The sequence below is a fragment of the Macadamia integrifolia genome, unplaced genomic scaffold (genome assembly GCF_013358625.1).
Source record: "Macadamia integrifolia cultivar HAES 741 unplaced genomic scaffold, SCU_Mint_v3 scaffold1306, whole genome shotgun sequence".
NCBI classification, from domain to species: Eukaryota; Viridiplantae; Streptophyta; class Magnoliopsida; order Proteales; family Proteaceae; genus Macadamia; species Macadamia integrifolia.
Window position 1 is genome coordinate 38,674 of NW_024868154.1, and position 6,997 is coordinate 45,670.

Consider the following 6,997-nt stretch of genomic DNA (forward strand, 5'->3'; position numbering starts at 1 on the left):
TTTTTTTTTTTTTTTTCTTCTTCTCTTAATACAAATAATGTTTTTAGCAAAAAAGATTCATAACCATATCATGACACATGAGACTACTTTTGCCTTAATTAATTTCCATGTTGATCCGATACCCAAAAACTTGTGGGAAAATAATGTATTTCGACATGGAAAATAATGATGTTGCCCACAATAAGGAGTGGGCGGCACACGGTCTTGTCACAAAGAATATTTTAAACGATTATTTGGAGTACAAAATGTTTCATTAAAATATATATATATATATATATATATATATGGCATAGCAGTTCTACTTTCCTACCTTGAGTCAATAGGTTTTCTCGTGCTTTTGATTTAACTATGAGAAAAAAAAGGAATATAAGAGGGAAGAGAGCGAGAGAGAGGCATTCTTCCTTGAGCTACTGAATTGATAGACCACCAAAAAAACATATCCAAGGGAGGGAAGGAGGATCAGATGGTAAACATAAGCGTAGCCATGGCGGTTCTGAATCTTCTGATGATGATACAGCTTATTAATCTTTTTTCTTTAGTTGTTTCAGTATCCGTGGCAGTTCCTCCACCACCAACCAAACAGGCTTGCCAGGAGAAATGTGGAAATGTGTCCATACCCCACCCATTTGGGTTCAAAGATGGATGCTTCAGGGATCCTGATTTTAATATTACATGCTAGGCTCAGGAGGATGGCACCCACAAAGCCTTTGTATCACACAGATTGGCATGGAGGTTCTTGAGATATCATTATTCGAAGCCCAAGTCATAGTGAAGGAAAATCATTATAGTTATCAATGCTTCAATTCTAGAGAAGAGAAAACAAATGGTCTTTTTGGGTATGATCTGTTTGGTGTACCATTCAGGTTCTCAGCCACCCGCAACAAGCTCATAGCCATTGGATGCGACACCTCGGCCTATATAACTGATCCTTGCAAGAAAAACTTTATGGATGGGTGCATGTCTCTATGCAATAGCATAGATAGTGTGACAAATGGGTCTTGCACTGGCATTGGTTGTTGCCAGACTGATATCCCCTTTGGGCCTCAAACGTTTTGGTCTGATAGTTAAGAGCATATATAACCACTCTAGGATTTGGAAGTCCAACCCTTGCAGTTTTACTTTCTTAGGTGATCCAACCTGGTTCACCTTTGATTCATCATATCTTTCAGCTCATAGCTTCAACAGATCAAAGATTCCAATGGTGTTGGACTGGGCAATTGGGAATCAGACATGTGAAAAAGCAAAACAAGATACAAAATCTTATGCTTCTGGTTTAAATAGCTATTGCTCTAATTCAACCAATGGCCCTGGCTATCTGTGCAAGTGCAAGCATGGTTTTGAAGGCAACCCTTATCTAGGATGCCAAGGTAATTAATTAGCTTAGCTTATTTTATCTTTTTTGAATTATATATTACTTGAAATGTTCAATTATATTAATTAGTGTATATGGCAACCCCAAGGGGGTAGCGGAGTTGGCAAGGGACTACATGTTTCTTGGGTTTGACTCTTATCTCTTTGGGGCCACTCACAAGGGGGTGTTTAGTGTTCATCATTGCTTTCGATGAAAATTGAGCGGTTCTAATTCAACCTTGGTATGACTTGATCCATGCAGTCGTGGGATCAATATAGACCCGCGAGACTAGTTAGGCCAAAGGGATAGATACCGGTTGTTTTCTCAAATTGTTCACTTTGGATTTGTCACATGGTAACAATTTTCATCATTCTTGTGATGTGGTGATGTATTTGATGAAGACATAAATGAATGTGAAGAAGGACACAATAATTCTTGCGATAAGAATGCTAAATGCAATAATAAGGTTGGGAGCTATAGCTGCCATTGTCGAAATGGCTATCAAGGTGATGGTTGGAAAAATGAGACATCAACTGGCTGTACCAAGGAAGACATTCCGCTGATAAAAATTATTGCAGGTAACTTTCCTTTTAATAACAAAATTACTATGCTAGTAACTTTTTTATATATTGCAGTTACCTTTCATCCCTTTCATCCCTTCTAATAACAAAATTACTTGAATATGCTATTTACCTTATCCAACCCATTTATTAATCAAATGTACTCTAATAAGATTGGATATTTTTCTGTTGGATATGATTCCAAAGACCAGCCCAAGGTTGGCCAAACACAAGTGTTTATTGAAACAACCCATTCCAAGTCTAGTATACATTTAGCCAAAAATTCTTAATGATAGATAACTTTGAGATTGAAAAAGAAATTAAATGCATAAAATGTGTTTTACGTAGGTGTTGGCATAGGCGTTATATTTGTACTTGTTTATTTTTATTCTTCATATTGGGTTATCCAAAGGAGAAGAATCATCAAACATAGAGAAAATTTCTTCAAACAAAATGGAGATTTGCTATTGCAGCAACAAATTGCTTCGCGTAGGGGTGTCACAGATATTGCCCAGATCTTTACCATAGAACAGCTTGAGAAGGCAACCAACAACTTTGATGAGAGTTGGATACTTGGCCAAGGAGGGTATGGTACAATTTTTAGAGTTATCTTATCAAATGGCAAAGTAGTAGCAATCAAGAAATCCAAAATAACGGATAAAGGCCAAATTATACAGTTTATCAATGAGGTTGATATCCTTTCTCAAATCAACCATAGAAATGTGGTGAAGCTTTTGGGTTGTTGTTTAGAAACAGAGGTTCCATTGTTGGTTATGAGTTCATCTCTAATGGAACCCTCTTCCAACATATCCATAGTGAGAATCAGATGGTTTGTCTATTTCATGGGAAAACCGTTTAAGAATTGCCACTGAAACAGCTGGAGCACTAGGGTATTTGCACTCTGCTCATTCAATACCCATCCTCCATAGGGATGTCAAGTCTTCCAATATACTTCTGGATGATAATTACATAGCTAAAGTATCTGATTTTGGAGCTTCAAGACTGGCTCCTTTGAATCAAACTCAAGCCACAACATTAGTTCAAGGGACCTTAGGTTACTTGGACCCAGAATGCTTTCATACAGGTCGATGAATTGATAAGAGTGAAGTTTATAGCTTTGGTGTTGTCCTCGTCGAGCTTTTAACCAGAAAAAAGCCGATTCTATTTGAAGGATCTGAGGAATGTGAAAGCCTTGCAATGCATTTTGTTTCTTCAATGAAAGATAACAATCTTTTTCATATTCTCGACGATCAAGTAGTGAATGAGGGAGACAGAGAACAATTAGTGGCAATTGCTGAGCTTGCAAGAAGATGCCTAAAGGTTAGAGGAGAAGATAGACCAACAATGAAAGAAGTAGCAATGGAGCTTGATTCACAAAGATTGTTGTCTGAGCACCCATGAATAGAACATAAACATGAAGAAACTGAAAGCTGTCTTGATGAACCATCAACAAGTTCTACAGCCAATGGGACTGGTCAAGAGTATTTAGGGAATTCTATCATGCTATCATTAGAGATTTCTTATTGATTATTCAGCACTTGTAGGTGATCAAAAATGGAAAGTGCTTTTTAATGATTATGGCTGCTATTCTAGACCAATATAGCTACAAAACATTGTAAATTTTTTATTAGAGATCTATTGCCATTAAATCTTATCATATATATGGCATGAATAATTAGTGGGCAATTGCAAACTTGGGCTTGTATTAGGTTTTGGATCTACCTGCTATCTTTAAAAACTCTATTACTTCAATACTTGTCCAAAAAACATAAGCATAGATGTGATTAACATGGTTAAATATTCTCAACGTATATATGTGTAAACACTTCATTTTGTCACTCATTGGATATTCACAGCGATGATGAATGGATGTTTTGGGACTGTTTCTTTGAAATGCTATTGTTCAAATCATTGGATATTCACAGCGATGATGATTGTTCTATTTGGTTGCAATTCGGATTTTTTATTCTGACATTTTTCTACAAAGTCTTTAAAATTTTAACCACACCAAACAAAGGCGCTATGATGGACCCTCTTATAATTAATAGTCAAGGTAGAAAAAAATTATTTATTTATTTTATTTTTTTTTTTAGGAAAAAAGAATGCTTCTTGACAATGACCCCCACCTTCTCTCACAGGAGTCAGTGAATAACCACCCACCCTCCCCTTGGATGACCGTGCATGCTGGTGGAGGGCCACACAGCCTTGCAGTAAACTCTTACTTTTTTTTCTTTTAAATAAAGAAGAAAACTACAATGAAAAAACAAAGTTACAAAACTATGGGGAAGGAATCAGTCCTGACCTTAAACCTAAAATCCATATAAATACGATCAGCTGCCTATACATGGAGGTCGGTCTTATTAAAAATCACAAAGAAGTTGTCATTATTTGATTCCCCAAAATATTATTTAGGAAAAAGAAAATTGTCTGGTAACGTAGCCCCTATGCCTATAGGCACATGAGCACCTGAATTACAACCCTACCTCCATGAAATCAAGAATCTCATCTATGTGTATGCTCCTACACGCTCTATCATTGGCTCCGACGCTGGTGTATGGGATTTTTTTTTTTTTTTTGTGCTAAAAATTAGCAATAGAATACATTATTAAGAATGAAATTACAAAGAATTGACTGAGAGCACAACCATTGAATTACTTCTCCACCTTCAGGCATGGCGATCAAGAGATAAGTAATCCAATCAAACTAGAAACAAAATTACTTATGAAAATCTATATCTAGGTCTAAGCTGAGAATCCTATGTGATATCATGAAGAACAAAAAGTGGTGCAATATCTCAAGTAGAAGAAGTAGTCGTTACAGCTGCATGCTTAGCTAGCCTATCCACTACTGTGTTTGCTGCATGAAATACTGTGCTATTTTCCATGAAACACTATGCAAGAAGCTCTAATAAAACCAAAATTTTTGCTGAAAGCACCATGAATTTTTTTTTTATTTAAGGTACAATTCACAACTAATTGTGAATCGCATTCAACTCACAACCTGGTCACTTCATAGACGAGCAATGATGTAATCCTACAATGGGTTCCACAAATTCCACCATAAAATTAGAGCTTACTCCTTCATATGATGCATAACATCGACAAGGGGAACCATTACTGTTTCTAAAGACTCCACCAGCTCCCGATCGACCTAGATTTCCCAAAGAGCATCCTTTAATATTCAGTTTCAGGTAATTTGGTGGCGGACAACTCCAAAATACCTCAACTATGCTTCTTGGGGGCGATCCCATAATCTTCACCTGCATCTTCTTGGGAATCAGCAACTCCACAACAAATGAAACATGTATAGGGAAAAGGCAAGAGTACTCTTGGAACTCATTCATAATCGCCTTTGCCATTATTGATGAGCAGTGGTATATATTATCATAACGCCGTCTATTTCTTTCAGTTCATATCTTTTTCGCTAAAGGTCAGAATTTATGTTAAAAAATAAAAGAAGAGGAATTACAGCTCAAGGATACAGTTTATAAACCCTCACCTTTGGCATGGCCATCAGCAGGGGAGAATAAATCAAAAAACTAGCAAGAAACTTTAAATGAATTGAAACCTAATATGACTAAAACAAGCCAAAGTTTGGAAAGCGAAACCGCAGAAGCTTTTCTTCTCCACCATGAAAAAAGTTCCTCAATTGAGGGAAACTCACTCTACCTTTGATCAAATAAGGGCAAAACTTCTGATCAAATTGATACTGCAAACTCACTATCCAAAAATAAATGGAGTGATCAGATTTCTTGAGACATAGATTACATTTGATGGAGTTCTTGGCCACTTTTTCATCTGTTGGAAGACTTCTTTGCGCAAATCTCCACCCAAACATAGAAGTCCTAGAATGCATACCTTTGGACCAAACAATGCTATGCAAATTGGTAAGGATTTCCTGCTCATATTACTTACAGAATGCTAATAATTATAAGAGGTCCTACCATATTGAAATCCTTGATAGCACCTATCCATTAAACATTTTGACTTACTACTGAGAGATTCATTACTTGGAGAATATCAAAATCAACTAGAAAATTGGTTATTTAAGTTTATGAGATAGATAGTAGATAAAAGTAGGTTTTGAAAAATTGAAACTATGCCCATACCACAGAACCTCATTCCCCATACAGCCACACCTCCCATGCCACTTTGGCCCCTGATATACAATAATATGACTGGCCACTAAGGAATAAACATGTGGCTGGAATATTGTGGATAGAAAAGCCGCCGATTAGACGATTAGATGACCTGACCCCAAGATGATTAGACCCCAATATGATCAGACGACCTACCACCCCCATTCACCACGAATGACTACCCTCTTACAGACTGACCAGGCATGGTCACCTCTTCACAAGCCGAGCACAATAAAACACATGTTCGTTGCCCACATGTCACCTAGATCTGATCACTAAATCTCAAGACGATGACATTCATAACCATCTCTAAACCTAACCAACGTAAACTGCAGTCAGATGGTTATTTGACTCGTGGTTAACCATGGTTGAGTTAACCGTTAGAACCATAGTTACTTAACCTGAGATAACTATGGGTTAACTATTAGGATCCTAGCTTAGCCATGATGAAATCAGCCACATCAACCCAAACAAGGACAGGACAGATCAACTAATGCACAACAATTCCAAGTCATCAAGGAAAGGGCCCCCGGGACCAATGGGAGCCCTCATCAACCACAATATAGAAAGAACTTAGACAAAAAGCAAAGGTAAGCAACTTAGAATACTCAGAGCTCAGTCTAAGGCTTCCCTTCTCACCCAATATATTGATTTGAGCTTCAGAGAGCCTTCCCCGAAGATTGCTCTGGGCTAGTTCTTTACTATACCTATAGGAACCAAGGAGGCAAGAATCTGCAGTTAACACCCCCTAACCTTTTCTTTCCTTCAAAAATTCAAATTCCAAACGTGATTTCCAATTTGGAAATATGACATCTAGATCTATTTATCTTTTGGACATGGTTTCTTCATCTTTTCTTGTTCCCCAAACACAAAATAAGTGTTATATGGCCAGTTTCGCAAATGGATTCCAGTTTTGTTTTTGGTTTTTTTTGGACAAAGGAATGAAGC

The 6,997-nt window shown here is 37.2% G+C and overlaps 1 pseudogene; it reads left to right on the plus strand.

The window, feature by feature from the left end:
- LOC122063392 overlaps positions 1 to 3,438 on the plus strand; it is a 7,641-nt pseudogene extending 4,203 nt beyond the window's left edge.
- Positions 3,439 to 6,997: the final 3,559 nt, after the last annotated feature.